The sequence below is a fragment of the Acyrthosiphon pisum genome, chromosome A3 (genome assembly GCF_005508785.2).
Source record: "Acyrthosiphon pisum isolate AL4f chromosome A3, pea_aphid_22Mar2018_4r6ur, whole genome shotgun sequence".
In the NCBI taxonomy this organism is placed as follows: Eukaryota; Metazoa; Arthropoda; class Insecta; order Hemiptera; family Aphididae; genus Acyrthosiphon; species Acyrthosiphon pisum.
In genome coordinates this window covers 30,425,036-30,438,913 of record NC_042496.1, presented here as the reverse complement: position 1 = coordinate 30,438,913, position 13,878 = coordinate 30,425,036, and the positions used below count along the sequence as shown (strand labels likewise).

Here is a 13,878-nt window from a genome sequence, read left to right as displayed (position 1 = left end):
TAAGGATTTTTAATATTTTTCAAATGTCATTGTAACAATATAGTAGGAGCCTTGTTTAAATTTCCAAGTATTTTTACTCAACAATAATAAAGTTTATTGATATTCATAGAAAAAAAAAACTAATTAAATTGGAAACTGAAATTGTCCGTAAACAGCTCAAAACAAATCAAAATATTTTGAAAAATTTATCATGTATAGAAAATGGAAATATAATCAACCAGTGAAAATTTCATGTATCTACAGTCATTCGTTTTAAAATTACACCAAAAACCAAAATCAATTTTCTCGAAAACAGATTTTGCGTAAAAATTCCTGTTTTTCCTTAATTTTTCTTTTGTTTTTCACGGCACTTTTGAAAACTATTGGAAAAATGTTACTTTTGACCCCCCCCCCCCCAAGTACCAACTAGACTCACTTTCCTATCAGAAAAGGTACTGTTGAAGAAAATCCAAGCACTTTTACTGTCCTAAAAGGTGATGACAGACACAAAAATAAAAAAAAAAAATAAAAAACACACATCATTGTAAAATCAATATATTCATCGTTCCACTCAGAATCCAAAACATACTATTATATACCAACGTAGATTAATATTAATCGTATATAATATTTATTATAATATATATATATTCATTCTCAATCCAGTATTTTCGAATGATAAGTTTATCTCGACTGACCTTGCAGATTTAAAATATGTGTTAAATAGTTTTGAAAATAATTTAGATTAATCTTGAACTTAAGAGATATAGTTAACTAATAACAAGTTGTGTATTAAAATGTTTCACACCTTGCGGCTTCCATAATATTATTATCATTTATGCCATATGGGCTATAACCTATGATGTATGTATAATATTAATACAAATATGGCTGAGTCTGTGTACAAATTAAATCTAACGTAACAGATGTAAAATATGTTAAAAATGTACCCAATTTGAAAAATTTAAATAATATATCGCACATAGTTTTCTATATTATGTTTCACTGAAATAAAATAATAATCGTCTAAAATCAGCTAGTTTTTTGTTTTGTTTGGTTTAAATTATTATGTATTATAATGTAAATATGTATTATATTATATTATTATCTTAAAATATTAATACATGTGTATAAATTGAATATAGTTAAAAGTTATAAACGGACGAAGGTTAAAAATCAAATTAAATGCAATAATGTGTCACATTAACTGGTTGCGCCTGGTGGCTGGTATACTAATCCTAAAATAGTCGTCGTTTGGTTACCGGACAAATCCACACGCACCATATATGGTCTATGTAGGTAGATTTTTTCACTCTCCGAGACCTCTTTGGCTTCTGACCGGTCGTTTCTTAAATAAATCCCTTGACTCATATTATTATAATAACGAGTATTTAATATTCTCGACCGCCGATCGTTTGTCGGACGTATATAGATACTTAATTTATAAATTATCGTTACAGGTACAATACAATAATAACTGAATTACTTAAATAAATTGGGTCTGTAGGTAGGTAGGTTTTTGCAAATTCTAAAGAACTCACTCGGTTCATTCAACAACACTGTCGATATCTCATTTACCTAATAGCAGATTTGGCAAATCGGACGGTGGCTTTTGGAATGGAATCAACGACAAAAATAACTGTTCAATGTCGAGGTATAAACTAAAGTATTTAAAAACCAAAAGTTTTTCAAACTTTCTTGAACTCAAACCTTTAAAAAATTCGCTGTCAACTATAATTACTGTATGTCTGTATGGCTCATTTAAACGGAGAAATTATAAGAATAACAAACAATGTAGCATACCTACTAAAACGATTCAATTAGTATCGTCTCTGCCAAACTATTTTTGTGTTTGAACTTGAACTAATATAATATACTTGTACTTATAATTATTTATGAATCAAAAAAATAATAAAATTCTTATTGAATTGTATTAACTTCTTTATATTATATATATATTTCATGGTGTTTAAAATAATGTTGATAGTGTTATTCAAAATGCTATTTACAAAATCATATGTCGACACTTAAACACTACTACAATGTAGTTATGTATAATAAAATAAATTAATATGTATTATGTACTATGTAAATTTATTTGTAATTTATTGAGAATTTTAACTTGCTCACTGTTTTAGTGCTCAATGTAGATTCCCGCTGTATTATAAAATATAAATAATTTCTGTGATACAAAAAAATATCTTCATTTATCTAACTATTAATCTTTACAACCGTGTCATAATATTTTAACCTACCATTAACAAATATAAATAACAAGATTCGTAAAATGATAAATTATGTATCTCTGTTTTTGTATTATTATAAAAACATAATGTGAATTTGACCGGGTGTCCGTGATTAATATGCGATTTAGTGTTAACACACTTTTAACCACGTGCAGAAATGTTCAAATGTATAATACCTACATGGATAAAATTCACTTATAACGATAATAATATAAGTTATATAATATACTATGTTATTTGGATAACATAAATAAAATTAAAGTTATCAGTTTGAGAGCATTAGGATTTTTTTTTGTTTTTTTCATTTAATTATTAATAAATGTTAAAAACAAAAATAAAAATGATACGACACAATACAAGTTCTTCCCTATGTGTTGTAGAATTTTGGTTATTCTACTATAAATACCGAAGGAGTGGTTCTATCCCGCGCAAAACAGTTTTCTCTATGTTGTACATATTTTGTAAGACGGAGACACCGCATGCAGGTATAACGTTCTCTTAACTGTAAGTTGTCAAATTGTACACATATTAATAATAATAAAATTGTCAAGATAAATGTTATTAGAAGGGTACTTACCAACTTGCTCATTGAGATAAATTTACTCACTTATACGTGTAAACTAAACAGCTATTAAAGGTTATACCTTTACATCGGTAATGCCTATAAAGCGCGAATAGTATGATGACTAGATAAAAGTTAATTTGTGCTTTTGTACGCTTTAACAGTGTAATAAGATCAGAAAATTCAATTTTATTTTCTGGTTTCATTCAAACTTAAATGTTATTTAAAACCCATTGGGTTTAAATTGTTAATACTAGCTCATAACAGCAAACAATTTTAAGCTCGTTATATATTCAATTTTTAAAAGTATTTATAGTATTTTTGTTTTTATTATAAAAATAATGAAGTTCTGCAGTAGAATATTATCAGTTATGTTTATAGCATTATATTTTCTTAGAATTTAGATAATGGTAAATACTAAATTGTAAACACGTATAATTGTAAAACATAAAATATGTTTATATAAACCTACTTTGTGAAAATAAATGCCTAAAATGAGCCATTTATAAACTGTGAGCTTTAATTTTCAAATTTAATTTTATGGCATCTTATTGAATAAAAGTTCCATTAATAATAAGTAATTACTTTGGTTTTAATAAAATAATATTTTTAATATATTATTAATATTCTAATTGCATTGCATGGTTGGAGGGACTTAAAAATAGTCCTTTTCCTGAGTTTCGGGGGATTTAGCCCCATGACTCAAAGTAGGAGGTGGAATAATATTCTAAATTTATTTGCACGTCTTATAACTTTGTGAGTTATTAAAAATGTTATTTATATTAGGTACACATATTATGGATATTTTTGTTTAGACTTTTTGGTTGGGATTAGGTCATATTCTGCGCTTAGAACGACAACTCCTTTCGTATGTAGGTACATATTACTTACCTATTAGTTATATTATACTCGATTAATTTTTTTTTTTTTTTTAATGTTGGACTGTGTTGGGCAACTATTTTTCTCATCGAAAAATGTATTTCTACAAACAATAAATCTGACACTACATCTGTGGTAGTGAATAGTCACTGAAACATTAATGTTATGTACATACGGTCGATAAATAGGAGCAAATTAACCACGGATATAATATGATACCGTTAAGTCCGCCACACTGAATCTAAAAAAACAAAGGAGAAAACAATAAAATAGATGAAACATGAGCCAGAACATAATAATTGCAACACATATACATTATTTTGCTATAATAATAGTATAAAATGTACAATTCATAGGTACGTATTAACATTTATATTATTATTATTTATTATACGCATTTATTTGAAATGTATTTGCAATTTTAATTTTTGTTTTATGTTAATACGATGACACAATGACGTATTCTGTTTTGTTTGCAAAAATTGGAAATTCGATAGTAGTGATATTTAGATGGTTTATTTTTGGAAGTTCTCAGTAGTCATAATAATATTATGTGTAAATTAATTAATACTGTTACAGTGTTACCTTTAGAGTTTAGATACTATATTATATTAAAAACTCTCTTATAGAAAATAGCCACATATATTTTTGCTACAAATTTGCGAGTCGCACTTTTATAAAATTTTATATTATTAACTGTAGGAACTAAAATAAATAAATATTACCTATTATTAATAAGTATGGACTGTATTTTGGGTTAATACATAGTAATAAGAAGTTCTTATATCTAGTCATTTTAAAATTCAGTTTTCGTGTATTGTTAAAGCAATAAAGCATAATGAATATTTGGAAAGTACATGATTTTTCCATTAGTTTTATTAATAAAATATAATACTTTAGTCTGTGTATTTTGTTTGTTTCCATTTTAATCTTATCGGTACAGTCTAAGAGCTACTGACAGTTTTACCTCGCCCATTTTAGCTTCCTTGAAATGTTTATAACTAATAGAATCGGTCCTGCTGAAGTACTAAATACGATAGAAAAATCGGTGTCTCAAAGATCAACTGACTTTAGCGCCTCAGCCGGCAAGGCACCAACACCAAATGATTTGAAATAATTAAATTATGTTATAAAAAAATCAGCTGATGACAATTTAGATTCTGATATGTATAAATCATTTTATACCTAAAATAAACAATTTATAAACAATTTTATAATTTTATAATTTTGTATTTTGTATATTTTTTTACATGTTAGAATCCGAATTTTTATAACATTCAATTATTTCAAATCATTTAGTGTTGGTGGCTGAGGTGCTATAATGTCAGTTGATTCTGGAGACACCCCCTTAATAATACTAATAAATAATAATAAACCCAAATTTTAACCTAACAGGTGACTCATACTTATATTTATACTTATATTTGATAATATTATTATATTATGACTAACTTTAGTACACAATTATAATTAAATTATTATCAGATTCAATTACATGATTGCATATTAATTTGTTGTCGGTAATAAGTAGGTACCTAATAATTATATTATGTTTTTTTATTTTAATAAAAATAGAATTCATACCTACACAAATATATTTGTTTTCAGCGACGCGTGACTGACAGAAATACTTTGCAGGTTCCAATTAATTAATTTCCAATGGGAATCTTAGAGAAAACAATGCATATACATTGAGTAAATTAATTAACTCGTTTATTTTTTTTGCTTATATTCGTTATCAACTCATCACTCCTTAACAAAATTCTTCACGCCACACAGTGTTCCAGAAAGTTGATTTACGTGGACAAAATTCGAATATTCATAATAGTAATAATTACTTATTGAACATAAGACTAAATTTATTTTATTGATAGTCAGTGATTGATTACATAAAATATATTTTTAAATCAGTACGCTTATTGCGTGTAGTTATATAGTGTACTACTGTATTGAATATACTAATAATATAATAGTCTGATAAGTAAAGTTTTTAATGTCAATCTAAATTGTTTGAGCGTATAGTATGGTTAGTGTTGTAATAAAAAAAAAGTAAAATTAGTAAAATCAAGTTGGATTGGTTATTTTACTTTTATATCATGACGTATACACTACTACACTAGTGGAATGTGTGTATATAATATATAGAAATATTAAAATATTAAAAAAATATATTATTTTATATTATTAATGGATACGGAAAAACAGTAGTGGATAGTAGAGGTTCGAAATTCGTGTTTTCCAATAACTTAACTTTGGTTGCGGCAAGTAGCGGCACTATACATAATATTATATTAAAAAAAATATTATTTATATTTGTTTGTACTTCAAATTAGAGAAAAATTATAAAATTCACAATAAAATCAAACGACAGAAAAATATACTTTAATTCAAACATAATAAGATAATACTTTATTGTATTATTATATATTTTACATTGTTTTGTTTTACTCAGTTTTAGAAAATACTATTACTCAAATACGAAACATTTCGAAAATCGAAAAAAAAAAATAATAAATATATATTGTCGGAATTTAGAAATTGGTTTAAGTACTTAAATTCTTTTGAATGACGAAAGCGAAAACCCAGTTTGAAAATAATCGATGCAACCGAAAAATAAAATAGTTTTATAAATAAATAATTTTGTCCTTATAAAAATCAATATTAGAACACTGTGCGTCGTATCAAAAGATATTATTTAGTGTCAATATCTCAAAATAATAATAACTTAAATAAATTAAATAATTAATTGCATCTGAAGGGTTCTTATATTATATCAATGGATAGTGTCACTCATAACGTAATTCTATTATTATTATTAAACAGTTGGACAATTTTTTAAGTATATAAAAATAATTTTTTATTTGCATCCAATACTCGTGTTGGAATATATAATAATAATACTATAATGTCCAACTTGAAATAGTCCAAACTATATATCAATCTAAACAACGACAGTCATACTGACATTTTTAAGAAACGGGGTTCTACTTAAGCAGACAAACATAACCAAAATCGAAAAACGATCTATCCATACAATTAATAGGCCGTAATAAAATCAACTAACTTCAAATTAAAAAACCTAGACCATTTTCGTGGGCATATGATAATTGATGAGAACCTATAAGTAGTAAAATAAAAATATTATAACCTTAGTTGTTGTAGCCGGTAAAATCTTAAATTAAAAATTGAAAAAAAAATATTACTAATTTTCAACAAAAACATCTTACTAGTAAAAGCCCAGGCCCAACCTAACCTAACCAGAGCCTGGTGATGAAAATAGGTCAATCTGGTAGCTCCAACAATGCAAAGCATGTCTATTATAAAAAATTTATAATTAAGTAGTTACCGGCTTTGCTACCTAGTGCCTATAATATAATAGGGCTTATCATTTATATCCGTATATCACATAGTAAATGGAACTCAATAAAACAAATTTCTGTTCAAGCAGTATTTACGTGGCGATGACAGTGACCCGACACAACCAATACTATTTAAGGTTTTAAAATGAAATATAAAAAACCGGAAAAATCGTCGATAATATCACTTGCAAATACCTGCAATATTTATTATTATAATATTGTTATAGATGAATCTAGGACATTTTATATGTCATTGCCTCGTGCTACATAATATTATCTGGTAGCACCTATAATAATTCCTATATAAGGGTTCGGGCAGGGCAATCATGGAATGTTCATTAAATCTAACTCATCTGCTGTCTTATGAAATCCTACATTCCTACGTCAGACAAAAGTAACGGTCTTAAAAAGATGGATCTATCGCATTGAGAAATGTGTCCGCGGTGGTGGCAAGAAAATAATATTATACTCGAGTGAAAATGTTGACAATAAACTACATTTTTTTAGATCATATTCATAATAATATATAATACAATATTATATCATTACAAATTGTGCCTGTACGATGGTGGCGCTAAAAAATCGGTAATCGGAAAAAAAATCCCCGGATATAAAATCCCTCAAACAAATACTTATCTATGTTTAATTATTGTACATCTTGAAATACTCATATCTCGCTTTAAAATTAAAATATGATAAAAACCTATTATATTGCCTGGATAATAATCTTATTTTTAAGTTTTATAAGAAGGCAATTCACTTTAATTTTTTTTAACTAACGTAACCCGATGAGCGCAAAAATGTTCGTTTTTTTAGATAAGCATTTTTATTTTAGATTCTAAGTGGAGCGATAAAATATGTATTGATTTTACAATATAGTGTGTTTTTTATTTTTATTTTTTATCTTTGTGTCTATCATCACCATTTGGGGCAGTAAAACTACTGCGATTTTCTTCAACTGCAGTATCTTTTCGATAGGAAAGTGAATCTAGCATTCGGGAGGTCAACATTTAAAATTCCCACTGACTGATTTACACAAATATTCACTGGTTGTTTATATTAGCATTTTCTATACACGATAACATTTTCAAAATATTTCGATTTGTTTTGAACTGTTTACGGCCATTTTCAGTTTCCAATTTTTTAGTTTTTTTTTTCAATGAATGTCAATAAAATTTTATTTGTTGTGTAAATAAGCATGAAAGTTAGACAAGTTGCAAGTCTCCTAATATATTGTTAGAATGAAAGTTGAAAAATATTAAAAATACATGGTCACAATTTTTTTTCTAAATCGTGAATTGAAAAATCTACGTTCTCCACTGCAGTCGCCGGTTGTGTGTCGCGGGCTTTCAATTATTATAAAGGCGTTAAGTAAATTGCTATTTTTAAAAGTTTGGTTTTTATACCATATACCTACCCATGTCAGTTGTCACTTATCCATACATAATAACTGCTAGTTTGTGCAAAATACATATAACATCTTGAATGTTGAAAGTGGATATCAGTTTCGGAACCGTGTATATACACACGGATAAAGCAAAACGTCAGTATATATAATATATAAGAAAGCTCGTACATTTAAACTTTGTTTTTGCTCTACAGTAAAATTTAGAAAAAGATGACTCGGCATGCCTATTTTTGATAGTTCGCCAACGCGATCTGACAACGACTACGCACTTAAACAATATGTCTCTTGCGATTAAAATATCCATAATAATATTACAGGCGTTTGTATAATGGTATGTATAGACATTTAACATAATATATTATGCGTTCGTCTCACAGAAATAGTCGTGACCGGAAACGCGTTAAAATATCGAGACCTCCACCACCATAAATCAATGAGTTGTGCGATTTGTGTTGATAATATAATGATTAATATGTGTACACCGTGATGATCGGAGGTTGCGATCTTTTTAGGGCGGTGCATTTTTTCTTCAGCAAGGGTATAATATAATCTCATGGCGTCGAGGTGGGCTATATATTTTATTTTTCCCGCAACGGTGCTCGAAAACAACTTGCGACGGGCGCCACAGTAGGGTCTTACGTAAAGTTTGTGAACATATATATAATAATATATAGATATGGTGGTCTATAATAATATGTTATACGTGGTCGTTAAACACGCAGTGACGTCACGGAAGTGTTGGCCGGGCATAATAATATTATATGGTATGAGTCACCGACGACGACGCCCGTCCGTCGGAGACTCGTTTTTCCGTCCTGCGTGGTCGCCGCCCCATTCTATTTTACATTATTGTTATGTTATGCCGCCGCCATCGTGACGACTCGCGATCGTACAAACATTTCTATAAACGGAAGATGGTGCCGGAACACAATCGACAGAAAACAAAAACAAGTGATAGCAGGCACGCGCCGCGACTCGCGAGATATTTATCGACACTTTTCAACATATTTTACCTAGTTCAGTGTTAGGGAAGTTATATTTTTTTGGTAATTATATTACATTACGGATTACCTTTCAAAAATGTAATGCAATTGCTCTTAAGTTACTCTTTTATTAAAAAAAAATCAAGACATAAAAAGTATAATATTATTAATTACTCGGTGCTGAGATTATCTAGATAATAACTTTTGATATCCCATGTAGATAATTAATATCCGTAAATATCTGTGAATGGTTTTGAATTTAGTCTTATGAAATAATAAAATTAAAATGTTAATTAACTATTCTTGGTTTTAATAATATTTATAAAAGTAAGTCGAAGGAAAAAACACATTACAAATAAATGATAATTCTTCAACTAAGAGTCTATACTATATTCCTTCATAGATTTTATCGACTTCGCCTGTATACTAATGTTATTTTAGTGCAGTTTAAATTGCAGTTATGCATGTTTATGCATGTATACCTATTATGGTACACTGCAGATACACTGCAGACCTGCAATTTTCGCTTACACGATAATATAAATATATAATATAATTAACAATAATTATTGTTATTCTGTATTCACTGCAGTTCACACAAATAATACCTACTATAGTATTCAATGTTTTACAGTAGGGCTTAGCCCCCCCCCCCCACCAAAAAAAAATATATTCTTTATTGATATAGATTTAAGCCACCTATGGGTTATTTTAAATTAATATTTTTTATGCCCTCCCCCCAGAATTTAACCCTAGTTGAGCTTATGATATAGTTATTGAATTGTTAATAGTTCTGACGATCCAATTGATATGCTTTTTTTACCGTATTTTTTTGATTTTGGGACTTTTTTCCGGATACCGTTATCAATACATTAGCTAAGTTATGACAATAAAGAACATAAAATAATATAAAATGTTAGAATAAGACAATAATTGCTTAACACATTTTATTCTTTGTTTTTTAAATGTATTTTAAAAAACAATATATTTTCTAAATTGCTAATTTAAAATTACAATTCATTAAAAATAAAACAATTCCAAACTTACATATATTTATAATTTACAAAATAAACTACATAAAAACTATGAAAAAAATATAAAAGAACGAGCAATCTAGTAAATTTATGCTACAAACAGTAACTTAAATTACGTATAGTTTACTTTAAATAAAATGTAATTAAATGACCATCAAATTACTTAAAAATAAATTTTATTACAGCGTAAAAATCTATCCTGTTAATTTACTGTCCAATACTGTTATGTACTATGTAATATAGTTTTTATGCTACCTTCTCGTTTATTAATCGCGATAACGATGTCGTGTTTTCAAATTATAAATTTTAAACAAAGTCTGAGGTGACAGCTATAATAAACACGGAAGGGCTAAAAACCTGAAATTTTGAAATCTGAACTTTAAACCATGTAGGACAGTAGAAATCTGAACTGGTAAAATATGTAGGTACAGTAAAAGTCTGGAATATCAAAATTACAGGTCATCTTAAATATTGAGTTGTGCAACGGATCCATGGCCCAGATATATATATCCCTCCCACAAATAGAATATAACGCAAGTAATACCACCACTGTAACGTTTATAGCTGCACTGCAGTTATCAACTGCATAATATACACTTTCACATCGACACCCTCGTGCGATAATCGACTCGTCACTAATGCAGCTGACGCATCACGCCACCGCAATGTGGCAGTGGCAGTAGCAGCGTGGTCGTCACCTGCTTCTGAGCTCTGAAGGATGCAGAGGGCGAAGCCATTTATAAAATCATCCCCTATCCTGGACTTTATATTGTAACATAATGCATTGTATATTATTATGCAGTGTATACTCAGCATTGAAAATGTATCTTAATGTTTGGCAGTATACATAAATATTATAATACACAGGCCGATTCTTTAAGAATCATTAATCATTATAAAGTTACAAACACTCATTAGTATTATTTATGATAATTTGAAATCATTTGAAAATAACATTTTTGAAACAAATTATATTTGATGCCTTTTGAATGACCGTGTACGCACCTGTGTACGTTCTACATTTAATACTAGAAATAGAATATTTAACTGAAAATGGAAATATATAGAAATCAAATTTCAAACGAGTATTTGATTAGTCATAACTTATAAGGGTTTTAAGTTTATATGAGCGGAGTAGTGTAAGTGGTCCAGTGTTGGGGAAATTCTGTTTTTTGGTAATTATATTACATTACGAATTATCTTTCAAAATTGTAATTAAATTGCTCTCAGGTTACTTTTTTTGTTTAGTTACATTACTTTCAAGTTAAAAAAAGTAACTTCATTATCTACTAATACCTATAGTATCTCTTTGCCAAATCACTTACCGTCACAGCTCATCTAAACTGTAAAATGTCAATACTCGTAAGTTATAACTACTTATTCGAAATCTAATAAATTGTCATAAATTAAAATACCTTGAAAATCGTAATTTATGGAATAATAAGCTAAATACGTATAATATAATAATATAGTATTTCCAAAAACGTTAGCAGATAGGCTAACCTTCCTACTTTTCGAGACAATGAGCATGTTTACTATATTATAATAAAATAATCACCATCTACATATTATTATATACTGCATCGGATAAGCCGTTGCCTGTTACGGATATCGAATGAGGGCCTTTTGTCTGTTTCGAAAAATTAACGATCGTCTAGACTATAATTTAGGTAATAGGTATTATTATAGGTATTATAGGCAAACATATCATGTCTGGAGCATTTATAGTTTATTAACTATTGGTACAATGATGCGCCGCAGTTTATCCCCCCGAAATAGCTGATTAATATTTCGAACCTTCATGACGTAACTCCTGTTGCACTCCGCATTTAAAAAGTTATGTTCACACAGTTCATTATTTATATGATTAAAAATTGGACGTATTTTTGACATGTCGGTGTCAGAGTTCAACATTAAATTAACTGACACATCTCAATTAACTTAAGTATAGACTTTAGTTGCATCCTTTAAAGTTTTATACTGCTGCTTTTGCATTTATATAGTGAACAGCTTGCATACAGCATTGTGACTTCCGGGTAACAGATTTGTGTGGTGTGCCAACATGAATTATTATCAAAACTTAACTTACTATTAATCCATTCAATTTAAATTTTACTAGGCACTCTTATAATAAATATCTGCAAAATTAATAATAGAAACAAAAGAAACTTGTTAGGAACGTTAAAATAGTAACACTTAACCTTAACTTAGTGACTATCGTTAACACATAATATCCTTGAACTAATATATTATAATGTGCAGTGTGCACTTTACGATAAATTTAATTTCAAACTGTGCCAAAATTCAGATCCAAATATTTTCGATCGAATAAAAAAAATAAGAAGAACCTATTATTACTAAATAAAGTACCAATAAACATATTTTCGGTTGGCAGTGAATGTATATGTACTTATTTTTAAATATTTAGTTAATTTAGTTAAATTTTTTACCTTTATTGGGCAAAATTGAATTACTTCTAAATTCTAATTATCATGATTTTATTTCAATTTTAAAACCACATTTTCGAACAAAAACGTTATGATATTAAAGCCTAATTTGCACCTATTGGCTATTGTACTTGCAGAGCGAAACTTCCATAGTTCCCTGATACGAAGTCTTATAGTATATAGACTATAAGACTATAGTTATTAGACTATAGTTAAAACAAAACAAATTGTGATTTTCATCATTAATAATGTGTGTTTAATAATTAATATACTTCTGTAATTTATCAGCTTTGCATATCAAGTTAGAATACAATAGGTACTAATATTATTAAACTGTTTTGATAAATCAATCCATAATACTATGATTAAATAGGTAATAGCATGCAAGTTATTTATAATAATTTTTGTCTCCTAAAAGAATGATGTGATTGCAGTGTGGTGAATATTAGGTAAAAATAGATTAAACACATGTGACGTCATACAATAATTTTAGATAAACAAATATGTAGGTAGATAATGCAGACTTACACACAATGTTCTTCAGAGAAAGGAGCTGGATTTTGGTAATTAAAATATTAGGTACTTCTAAACAGAATTTTAGATATGTTTAAGAACGATATTTTTACAGTAAAAATCAAAAGTATTTCATGTTTTGCATCAATATTTGATGTATTAAAAATAAACTGCAGTATACTCTAATCTTGGATTACGAATAAAATATATTAAGTTCAACATGATAAATAAATACATTTATTATTTCCAGAAAAATATGAACGGCCTTTTTTGAGTATATCTGGTCATATAGCTTATAGGTATTTTTGAAGTTTATATCGTCTGAATTGACAAATCGTACTTCGACTACTTCGTAACATGCTACCACGCAAATATTGAATTTTAATCGGAGATTTCAATAGGTATATGTTATGGTTACCAGAGTGCTTACACACCATGGTTACGCCAGGTATGGCATTCCGCACCACG

At 28.1% G+C, this 13,878-nt stretch overlaps 1 protein-coding gene across 1 annotated transcript in view; it reads right to left on the bottom strand.

Moving 5' to 3' along the window:
- LOC100568787 (nose resistant to fluoxetine protein 6) overlaps nucleotides 1–13,878 on the bottom strand; it is a 135,475-nt gene that overhangs the window by 90,281 nt on the left and 31,316 nt on the right. The gene's annotated exons all lie outside the window — the stretch shown is intronic.